The sequence below is a fragment of the Schistocerca cancellata genome, chromosome 3, assembly GCF_023864275.1.
Source record: "Schistocerca cancellata isolate TAMUIC-IGC-003103 chromosome 3, iqSchCanc2.1, whole genome shotgun sequence".
NCBI classification, from domain to species: Eukaryota; Metazoa; Arthropoda; class Insecta; order Orthoptera; family Acrididae; genus Schistocerca; species Schistocerca cancellata.
The window spans coordinates 680,900,159-680,912,626 of record NC_064628.1 but is presented as its reverse complement, the minus strand read 5'-3'; the positions used below and the strand labels follow the sequence as shown (position 1 = coordinate 680,912,626).

The window sequence follows — 12,468 nt, the reverse complement described above, 5'->3', positions numbered from 1 at the left end:
CGGTACCTGATGTACATTAATTTAGATTCGCGGTAGGCAAGATACGGACGCTTATTCGGAAGATGGGTTCATTCATGCGTCGATGCGCCGGGAAACACACAAATTTTCATAGATTTCTTTCAGGTACTTCCGTTGAAATGCAGGATAGCTGCTTCATAAGAACAATTGCGAGTATTACTGCAATACTAGTTGAACTGAAATTTCCCCGTCCTTCATGAGCTAGATAAGAACGAAGTTTTATGACGTAAACACTATGGACAAAAGTAGCTTCACTATCTTTTATGTTATGGAAGCTATTTATTTACAACTTTTAGTCTGATTTAGGAACAAAAATGTCCAAAAATCTGAAAGTTAGTGTACATCTTTTGTACCCTTACTGCCTGTATAAAGATTTACGTTCGTGTTGGCTGTCTATTACTTAATCTCATTATTCTCACTGTGTTTATTCTCTTCTCCTCCAGGATTTCGGATACAAGAAGTTCGGATCGTTTGTTCCAGCGGTCTCTTAACGCGGGAAAACGGTGAGTACCAAGGCAAATGATAATCTTGTTTTCTTTTTTCTGAACTGTACATCACTGACTTGCTGGAATTTCCATTCTTATTTTGTTGTGCGTGTGTGTGTTTTCTTTTTTTCTCTTTTTTCTTCTTAATTTTTATTTTAGAGTAACTCGAACAAGGATCTGAAGGAATTAGTATCCAGCAACTAGGATGTATTAAGGAAAAGTTATGCTTGATAACAGACGTCGACTAATTCTTACATTAAAATATGTAGCATTAACCTAACTGTTATCGACCAGCGCCAAGCGTTTGAACCGAATACAACATCATGCTACAGGGCAGCCCTCACTCATGTTCCATGTAATGCATTGTTACTGATTCTCTTGTTAGATGTACTAATGGCAATATGCACCGCTCAAAGAACGCAGTCGAAATGTAGATCAAGATCTCACAATCTGCACTATTTCTATCTGCTGCATAGGTTGGTCTTAACTGAGCTAGCTGCTAAGCTCCTACTGTTAACATCGTTTGACGTCACTGTCTACTAGGCATGATAGCTACAACTGGAATCATTCAGAGGCGCACTTCTATGTTCGTTCTCGGTCAGCATTAAACATACGAAATGGTAGCAGAATGTTCAGGAATTTTAAAAGAGAATCCTTCGAAGAAAAGTTACGTCGTTCTAATGAAACCCTGCTGGATATGTTTAGAGAACCGGTCTTCGATAAAGGCTGCACAAAATCCTGTCACCTTCACCGATGTATATATCTCGTTCACAGAAGATGAAAAGAAAAAGATAAGAGATACTAGCGTGCTGAATCAATATCCAATATCGTTTATTAAAACAAAGCCAATCCCGGCACCTTCCAACAGACTATTTGACTCCAACCAAATTTTTATCTCGTAAATTCTACTTTTTTGCACATAACATTTGTTTACAACAGCAGCACAACATTGCTTATTCCTTGCTGATTCCACAGATACCACACAATCTTTCTGAACTTGTGTTTTAGGAGTCCTGTAAGAAATCCATATTTCCAATGTTGAGAAAAGTTAAATTCATCACTCCATATTTTGTTGTCATGAACTGAGGATTTATAACAAATAAAGATGATAATTGGATAATAGGCCTCATGGAGGACCTAATCATTTGGTTAATTCCAAAAGTGTATCAAGCATTAACGAAAGAAGTTGTGGGGCAATACCGAAATTATATTAAACGCCTGGTTTCAAAAGTAACGTAAACTCAACGAATGTTAGAGGACAAAAGATCACGATCGACGCAAAATACTGTAAGGTAAACGCGTCAGCGGAATTAATATTAATAACACATTAATCTAAATATTAAATTTTCCATAACTTCACAAATATTATGAACTTGCAAAGTCTAAGATTAATTTTGAAACTGCACAAAATTTCATGTAAGATGAGACACTTTACTCATCAATTCGATGTTGTTTTAAATGTCGTGAAAACTAAATTCCGACTAACTTAATATAAAAAGAAAAGCTCTTGAGTAGAAACAAAAACAAATTAAAATAGCACTAATCATCAGGAAGCTTAATTCTACTATGAAGTACACATTCCTACTTCGTTTCCGTGATGTCGTTCCCCTGAAACTGATGGGGTGAGGAATGCCTCTAAATACAGTAGATTTGTGAGAGACACCAAAAGCCAGTTCAGACTGAGTGACAGTGAGGTAGGCCGTTGACACCTGCAATACTTTTATTTCTGTGAATGTCTTGCAAACGTAGGTTGGCAGCAGTGGAAGAAAATAGCCGATGCTTGTTCTTACTGCGAACTTCTTTTTTTATTTTTTTTTATTTTACATGTCTAGTTCCGTAGCACGAAATTAAGGAGCAAACCTCCATGGTCATGTAACGAGTCAATACAAGAAATTAACATCAGAAAAGTTAACAATGGATAAAATAAAATTTACACTAATTCTACGCCGATGACAAGCTGGTGGGTTAATATTAGTATAATCAAGAATAAAACACAGTAATTAGCTTATTTTTTCCAGGAACTCTCTGATAGAACAGAGAGAGTGAAACATAAACAAACTGTTCAGCTTTGACTTGAAAGTGTGGGGATTACAGCTAAGATCTTTTAATTCTTTTCGTAGCTTTCTGAAAATGGATGCAGCAGAATACTGTATGCCTTTCTGCACAAGTCAAGGAAGTTCTATCCAAATGCGGTTTACATATTTACCTAGTATTAACTCATTGAAAGCTGCTAATTCTTGGAAGGTCAAAAATATTGTGGGGTGCAGCTTGCCACGAAGGAAAAAAAAACGGTAGGAATCGATTGAGGCAGTTAATAATACAACAATTATTCTCTTATTGGTAACAAAGCAATTTTAATTTGATCTGAAATAGAAGTTACACTCATTCATACAATATTCGCAAAAATGAAAGCAATAACAGAAAAAGCTTATTGGTTTAAAATTTCTCACTGTGTTCAGTATCATAGCACAAAACTACAAACCAGTGCAACGAGCATTTAAATTTATGAATAATTTTGCTCTCACGTCACAACACAACAAAATTCTTAAGAAAATGTTTAATTAAACTTCAGCACCGTATTCAATTTTATAACGTAGGACGCAAACCGGTGCAGCAAGCACAGAACAACCGTGGGTGAAGAAACATTAATATTCATTTTTTGTGCAATCAGCGGCCGGCCTAATGGATGTTGAATTTTTTCTGGAGTTAATAGCAGCATAGGCCCGTGTTATAAACCATATCTTGCCTTCAGCAGTAGTAGTTTCACTGTACAACCTCATTCCATAGATGCACACGACATTAGCATGTGGACACTCGACCACCTTCGCCGTTTTCGAGATACTCGTTCACAAGCTCTGCGTAATAATAATCTGCCGCTTGTCTCAAGGCATATCCCCATTTTGAGCCCATATCTTCGCTGGGGTGATCCTCCGTCCGTGTCTTCTTTACTTACATACTTTTGCTACTGCATAACGCGCCCGTAACGCCACCAGGAGGCATCCAAGGTCGCGGTGAGCGGCTGTCGTAATGTTTTGGCTTATCAGTGTACTGTAGGCATCGTTTGAGAAGGGACTGTCGGAAATTACACTCCCAAGGGATGAAAAAGGGGATGAAAGGCTTTTTGAAAGTGTGTCGCTCGTAAGGTAATTTTGAAGCTGGAACTACGGAAACAGATATTTGGTTTCTCAGTTACAAAATAGAAAATACGTGTTTCAGTGTTTTTGGAAATTCATTCGCTAAGGGGGTAAAATAGTGGTTGGAAGATTTTTTGAAAATATAATTACTAAAGAACTACTAAAGCACTTTTATGACTACGTCTAGGTCAATTGGTATTTCATTTTTCGCTTAAATATTAAAAAAATACGTGTTTCGGTGTTTCTGGAAATTCAACCCATAACGGAGTGCAGTAGGGGATGAAATTTTTAAAGAAAATATTTCGTTACATTATAAAAATTTTAAAGCTAAATTTATGAAACTTGGTATTTCTTTTCATTACATACAACGAAATATTTTTAGGGGATGAAAGTTGCTGTGGAAATATCTCCACAAGAACGCAAAAGGCATGATTAACAAAAACTTTGGACTCCGGCTACCAGAATCGCATTTTGGTCCGACGTACATTCGGAAAAGACTAAGCCTATATAGCCTCAGTTTGGGAACAACATAAAAATTCGATTAAATAAAAACAAAAACAAAAAACTCTGCAGGCCATACAGTCTACACGAGCAAAGCAGTGGGCGCTAAGCTGGTATTTTATATTACCCGACTTTACCTATAACTTAGCCCCCTTTTCTCAGAATTTTGTACATCTTGCACCATTTACACAGTCGAACGCTTGTCCCACGTCGACTAATTTTATTAACATGTCTTGATTTTTCTTCATTCTTGCTTTCATTAGCAACCGCAGAGAAGTCTATACCTTTGATATTACGATTTTATGAAGGCTATCTACAATAGTTGTCAAAGTGGTGGTGTACTTTTTCATCGTGACATAGTCAGCACAAAAGGATTTCATTGAAAATATTTCAGGACACATAAGCCAAAGCACGTGTAATACATTAAAAAGTTTTGCGGGCGAGCAGAAGCAGAAATGCGCAAGTCACCTTCCCCCTATCGCCCACGCAGACACCTGCTCGTCTCGCGAGCAGTCAGCTGCGTTATTACGTCACACCGGCCCCTTCTTTGCGCTTGTCGGCGTGCCAACGTAAACACTTGCACCAGCAAGTTGGCTCACGGGTGCAAGGTTGCATGCTCAGCTCTAGTCATTTACACTAGTGTCGTCTTTTTAACTTTTTACAAGGCTCCACTAAATCGCGCTATTGAGTGCACCATTACTATTGTTTCAAAACTTTCATTTACTATTGTTAAAACACTGGCATCTCGGAAATTGGCTGAACACACTGACTAACAAAAAAGTGAAGCAACGAGAAGGAGAAAAGGAAACTAAATGAAACTTCATCCACTCAGGCCAGAATGCATGCACTGATGCTTTTGTATACTCTTCTGAGGGACGATGGAGCACGACTGTTGTAACTGGCCTTGATAGCCTGGATACTGACGCTGAAAGGGAGCTGATGTCGGAAATGGTCTGCTAATCTGACTAGGGATGGGGGTTATCGCTGAAACCACCCATTTACGGTAATATCGTTTTTTTCCACCCCAGTTTAACCTGAGTGTTAAAATCGCTCAGAATTACCAGTTTCTGAAATAACCGATTCTCGGTATTTTTATTTCTATTATTTCCTGAAACAAACATAGAAATCGAACAAAGATTCAAAAATTTTGACTGTCCAAGTTTCAAGATACACTGAATCGAAATATTAAATTAAATAGGCAAATGAAAGAAATCTTAGTCCATCCACCGTTCGCTGCGTTTCTTAGAATGTGACAAGTAATTAAATTCTGCAAAAAATCACCAATATTGATTCTAATTTTTGAAGCTCTCCCAAAAATCATGTTGACTGAAATCGCTATTTGGGTATTACGAATAGTCAGTGCTAAAGGGCGAAAACTAGATTTCAAAAAGTCAGTCTTTCATGTTAATTTTCCTGTTTCAGAGGTTGCAAGCAGATAAAGGCACATTACCAAGCGGCTATAATTAAATTTTCCACATTTAACACGTTATGGTACGGAAACCAATTACCGTAAGAGTACCAGACTTGCTAGCATTAATGTCCAGAGTATGGGGTTTATGATTTCCATACAACACAGCGGCATCGTCCACTTCGAACTATAGCCACCAGGTGCCGTGAGCAGTCATCGTGATTCATAGTCGCTGTAGTGGACTGACCCGACAGCCAATCCACTATGACTTGTAGCCGAATAGCACGCGATTAAGCTCACGCAGGCTGGCGTGAGGTCTGGAACAGGTCAGAGAAATAAGACTAGCCAAACAAGAGTAACTGGTAGAATACTTAACTTTAACCCACAATTGGTGAACATCGCTCTTGTTGATACATTATATAATCTCAATATAAACTGGTCATGGCGCCTTGCTAGGTCGTAGCAAGCGACGTAGCTGAAGGCTATGCTAACTATCGTCTCGGCAAATGAGAGCGTAGTTGTCAGTGTAGCATCGCTAGCAAAGTCGTCTGTACAACTGGGGCGAGTGCTAGGACGTCTCTCTAGACCTGCCGTGTGGCGGCGCTCGGTCTGCAATCACTGACAGTGGCGACACGCGGGTCCGACGTATACTAGCGGACCGCGGCCGATTTAAAAGGCTACCACCTAGCAAGTGTGGTGTCTGGCGGTGACACCACAGTCGCAGTGCCCTTGTTGACTTGTCAACATGAGCTTGGACAGAAGGAGCAGGGCGTTATTGGTGAAGCTCTATTGTCAAAGCAACACTAATGCTGCAGCTGCACTTCGAGAATATCGCCGGCTGTAAGGATTACGGTAGGGTCGTCTTTCTCCATCTGCTGTGCGGAGCATGAAGTTCGAATCAACTGGAGAAGTGGGCGTCGCTCCGGCAAGAGGCCGACGATCAGTTACACCATAATTGGTTGATGAAGTCACTGTTGATTTGGCAGAAAACGCTGCCCACAATCCCCAATCGTCAGGCAGTGCACATGCTCTGTCATGCCATTGAACATCCTGTGGTTCTCTGCACGAAAGATGCTTCCAACCATTCTCAGATGGCATTCGTACAAGATCCATACCGAACAGCAGCTTGAATTACGGGACGTACAATGTCGTGTTGACTTCGCTCTCCACTTTCTAACAAGGATTGAAATTGACGAGCGCTGGCCCTGAACTATCCTATGGACAGTGCGGGCTTTCAAATAAAACGATTAAAGGATGTAAGGGCCCTCAACTACGTACCCTCAGACTCAAAGTTGAAATATTAAAAGTTTTGGCTGGTTTCATTGTCTAGGGCCTGGGATACGTAGTTACCGCATTACAAGCCAAATACTGCTGAGTCTACAGTATACAATATGAATATGCACACGAATCGAATGGTCGAAGGCTCCTATCACTCGGCAATTGCGAATGTAACGTAGAAATTTATAAATGAAAGATTGCAATTAAATAAAATCTGCAGGTACTATCTCAACCACTTTAAATGATGAGTACAATAGTAGAAGTACTTCTGAGAATGTGGTGTACTTATGCAAAACACTTATTAGTGTCGATGGTCCAGCAATTAAATAAAATATAAGTTGAATAACAAGGAAACAATAGATTCCTACTTCACGTAATTAGTTATGTACGACAACATAGCTCGCGAGATATTCACTTCTAAACGCATACTACGTCTTCACCGTAGACACCACGGGAATCTCACACGTTCACAAGCCAGCACTCCGAAGTATTTCTATCTCCCGCAATCACGCGTAAACCGCTCCACACTCTCCAAGTCTTTCCTGCGACCGTACGTCCGTCGCGCCATCGCCTCCCGCACCTCTGTGTCCGGTCGAGCGCTGTGACTGGCTAGAGCACTCCCGCCATGCCTTCAAGCCAATGCACACTCACAAACATGATGAAACACATTCGAAATACTGGATTTCCATTTAAATAAATGTAAATTAAATAAATATTCCTATGGCTGGACCATAAACACACATTATTAAATACATAAATAAATTAAATAGACATAAATCAAAGGAATAGCAAGCAAAAGTAGGCCAGTAGCCTAACGTCTCTCTGCTTTCTAAACAAACAGTAAATAGTTAACCCATTTATTCATGAATAGCGTATATCGGATATAAACAAAGACATAGATGAATAAATGTATTTACAAGCATGCTGTTACCGTTTTTTCACGTAACTGTGAAGTACTTATGGCCTGACACAGTCGATAGTAATCAGCCACTTTGTCCTCCAATAACTCATGCACTATTCAAGTTGCATCATTGCCAATTTAGGTTTACACTAATAGCTTTCTAAAGACATGTCGATCGACAAAATCGGATGAACCGTTTAGATTTTGGAAATTCGTTGCTGGGTGTTACTTGTATAATTTACTGTCACATACTAAACTTTAATAAATATGGTTAAAATCTGATCACACCATCAGAATCGTCGTGCAAATAATGGTAGTGTACATGTTTCTTTTTGAGGTATCATGATTCAACAGGCTACTATTCATTTCTAGACGAACTGTGAAATGTCTGCCATGGTGGTTTCACGAAGCCCGCCATCTTTGGCACTCTCGGCATACAAGTCTCTTTCATCGACACAGCGTCACCAAGAATTCCCAGCCACGTGGTCGGCCCGGACCCCGGCTAACGTTCATCACCAAACAGCCGCCGACGAGACGCGGCTCGCCGAGAGGCCCCAGTGCGGCTACGCCAACTCCGAACTTGGAATATTTCCAGGGCGCCACAACTCGCCCGTTACCTCACACCAGACAAAGCTCGTTTTTCTCTGACGGGTGAGGTGAACACACAGAATTGCCGAGAGTGGGGGTCTTCACCTCCAGTTACTGTACATGAAGTTCCTCTGTATGGTGAACGTGTCATTGTATGGTGTGGCTTCACGGTTACGTTCATCATTGACCCATCCTTTTTTGAACAGGTCGGCGCTCAAGGACCAAAGACGTGCAGTGTGCCCGGCCAGCGTTACCGCGATATACTTCGCCGGCATTTCATACCCGCCCTACAGGAGAGAAACGCATTAAACGCTTTTTATGCATGATGGGGTCCCACCACACATTGCTCGTAAAGTTCACCTGATTCTCCGAAACACATTTGGAAACGATCGAATTATCAGCCGATCGTTTCCAAATGCTTGGCCGGCACGATCACCTGATCTCACTCCCTGTTATTTCTGTTCGTGTGGCTACCTGGAGGACAGGATTAACCAGGGGAACATTCACACACGTGCTGATCCGAAGAGCAGCATATCAAGAGAGGTAGCCAGCATACCTATGGACATGCTTCGTTCTGCTGTGCAGGATGCAGTCCTGCGCTTATAAACTCTTCTGGACACTGATGGGCGCCATATTGAGCCTCTTTTGTAGCAGTAAGGGTGCCGAATGTAATAAATAGGATGATGTACCGCAGCAGAACATCAAAAGTGTTTCAATTGAACTGGTTCTGCTATATCTCTCTTCCCCATGTCCTTGACAGTAATGCTACCACGTTCGGTACTCGTACGGTAATTAGTTTCCGTGTTACATCGTGTTAAATTGGAAAAGTTTATTTATAAGCAGCCGGTATGTAGACACAGGCAGCAGACCTGCTATTTTCCATTTTTATTGTAGAGTACGAATGAACTGTTGTAAAGTTTTTAATTTATTACTGTTACCATAATTTCCTTTCTCTTTTATGATTTCATAGAAATGAGAGACAAAACTTTAATCTTTTAAAGCAAATGGACATTATACTTCAATGCTACGGAACTTCGTAAACGTATTTCCAGCTATGTTTTGTTCCATTTTGCAGTACAACGGGTGTCCGGCGACGAGAACGAGAAAATACCGCCGGCCATAGTGGCCGAGCGGATCTAGGCGCTTCAGTCTGGAACTTCGCGACCACTACGGTCGCAGGTTCGAATCCTGCCTCGGGCATGGATGTATGTGATGTCCTTAGGTTAGTGAGGTTTAAGTAGTTCTAAGTTCTAGGGGACTGATGACCTGAGATGTTAAGTCCCATAGTGCTCAGAGCCATTTGAGAAACTACCGTATAGACCAAGTGGAGCTTAGTCTTGCACACTGCACGTACAGCTTACCGTAAGCCACGACACACGGCAGCAGCGACATTATTGTCTCAGCAGTGCTGTACCATTTGTTATGCCCTGTATTTGTTGCTCGTTTCTGTCGGTGCTGTTTTTAAAATATCGCTAGTCGGTTTTTCCAATTTTTATAATAACGCAGTATCTCAAACCAATGCAAATTTACGAATAAAAATACTCTTTTTTAAAAAAAATATTTTATTAAAAACGAAAAATTGTAGCATTGCAGCTGCGACTAATTAAATAAAATTTTTTAAAAAAAATCTGTTATAACAGACCAAACAGATACCGAAAAATACCGGTTATTCAGAACTAAAATACCGGTATCTGCTTTAACCGATCGGTTTTTCAGAGCCTAGATCAGACGCGGACGGTCACATCCTTGGCGACGATTGTGCCTGTTCCCACGTTCCCATGGGGTCCAACATTGGGCCGCACATATCTGGATATTGCACAGTTCGACTAGCTGGCCACATGGAGAGCCACAACGACGCTTCTTTCAAACGCTCTCAGATGCTTATAGCGCTGTCTCACACGAGTACGCGGCGTCACATTGTCCTTCACTGTGATCTTTGCACATCGGACGGTGCTCACGCTCCTTATGTACCAAAACAGGGCTTGTAACTACACTAAACACAAACAACACCACTGTACTCTGGCGGCTATTCTACCTGCCACAGAGAACTGCAACTCTAAATCATTTACACATCTGCCGCTGATGAGCACATGTACGAAGTACATATTGACACACGAACATGTCTTCCGAGCGCGTCAGTTTTTTTTTTGTCAAGCACCGTAATTTGTTTACAGTGAGCGTTTAAAGTAATACGATTGTGAAAAAATGGTAATTTCTGGTGAAGATATTTGTTGGATGATTTTTTCAGTTTTTCGTGAACATTAAACTCAGCAGAAATGTCTCGAATCTCGTTGTACGTTTTTTCGTAATTGCTCACTTTCAGAGAGTATTGTATACTATTCGTCAGCAGAATTTCGTCGTCTTCTTGGTTCCGTGCGCGATGAATTTCGTGAAGGTTTACCAAAATATGTCGTTGTCCCGAAAAACCACCGATCTGTGCTCAACACGATTGAAAAGCATCGGCGTGTGGCTTAGTGCAAGGTGGAGGAATCTTTAGGCATGTCGAAGACTGCTCTACATTAGGTTTAGCATGAACATTCATTTGTTAAAAATGATCTGTTTCCGATGCTTCTGTTTCCTATGCCTCTGACCATGTCCACCCCTATATTCAGCCGTTGTTCCTCGGGACGATGGCTTCCAGACAGTGCAATGCGTCATACAGCTAGCGGTGTACGTGTGAGTTTACCGTACTCCCCTGGCCACCAAAGTTTCCAGATTTAAACCCAATCGAGAGTCTATGGGTCCGCCTCGATCGGGCTGCTCGCGCCATGGATCCTGAACCGAGAAACCTAGCGCAACTGGTCACAGCACTGAAGTTGACATGGCTCCACATCTCTGTCGGTACCTTTCAAAACCGCATTGACTCTATTCCTGCACATCTCGCAGCGCCCCGCGTTGCAAGAAGTCGTTATTCAGGCTTTTGACAGGTGATATATTAATGTGACTGGACAGTGTGGGGAGCTAAGTAGTCAGTTACACAGTTTTGCTTATAAGCAGCTGATAGTAGAACAAGCACGTTTTTAAATTTTCTTGTTCAGGTTGTTCATCAAAACGATGTACTTCTGCTATACGTGTGTTGCAGTGTAACGAAGTAATTAATGAAGAGACAAACGGTGTAAGGCCAGCTGCTGTGACATTGTTCCAACAGGAATGTAGTCGGAGGTTGCTGGAAACAGCTGTCAAGCTGAGCGGGAATGAAAAGAGAGAATAAAAATGGTTCAAATGGCTCTGAGCACTATGGGACTCAACATCTTAGGTCATAAGTCCCCTAGAACTTAGAACTACTTAAACCAAACTAACCTAAGGACATCACACACACCCATGCCCGAGGCAGGATTCGAACCTCCGACCGTAGCAGTCCCGCGGTTCCGGACTGCAGCGCCAGAACCGCTAGACCACCGCGGCCGACGAAAATAGAGAATAATCCTGTGTAAAATGGCGGAAATCGGGCGTCTTTCTGGAGTGGGTGTCGGATAAAGTTGTCCCGCAGTGCTGAGAGCATCGGTGGTCAACAGACCGTTTTCACTTGACGCCCAAAACGTAAGTAACGGCAAAGATACAAAATTGTTGAATCACATCTACACTGAAACGCCAAAGAAACTGGTATAGCCATGCATATTCAAATACAGAGAAATGTAAACAGACGGAATACGGCCCTGCGCTCGGCAACGCTTGTATAAGACAAGTTTCTGGCGCAGTTGTTCAATCGGTTACTGCTCTTACAATGGCAAGTTATCAAGATTTTAGTGAGTTCATGGTGTTATAGTTGGTGCATGATAGATGTGGACACAGCGTCTACGAGATAGCAATGAAGTGGGGATTTTCCCATACGACGATTTCACGAGTGTACCGAAAATATCAGGAATCCGGGCCGGAAAAAGATCCTGCAAGAATGGGACCAACGACAACTGAAAAGAATCTTTCAGTGTGACGGAAGTGCAACACTTCCGCAAATTTCTGCAGATTTCAATGCTGGGCAATCAACCAGATCATAGTGCGAACCATTCAATGAAACATCATCGACATGGACTTTCGGAGCCGCAGGCCCATTCATGTACCCTTGATGACTGCACGACACAAAGCTTTACGTCTCCCTGGGCCCGTCAACGCCTGTTCGGACGAGTCTCGTTTCATATTGCATCGAGCGTATGGACG

General features: G+C 41.7%; 1 protein-coding gene across 1 annotated transcript in view; it reads left to right on the top strand.

The window, feature by feature from the left end:
- The first annotated feature begins 458 nt into the window (after positions 1-458).
- The window catches only part of LOC126175657 (ABC transporter G family member 23-like), a 396,587-nt gene continuing 384,577 nt past the window's right edge, over positions 459-12,468 (top strand). The window contains exon 1 of the mRNA XM_049922565.1: positions 459-521. The gene's annotated coding sequence lies outside the window, so the exon portion shown is untranslated. The remainder of the gene's footprint in view (positions 522-12,468) is intronic.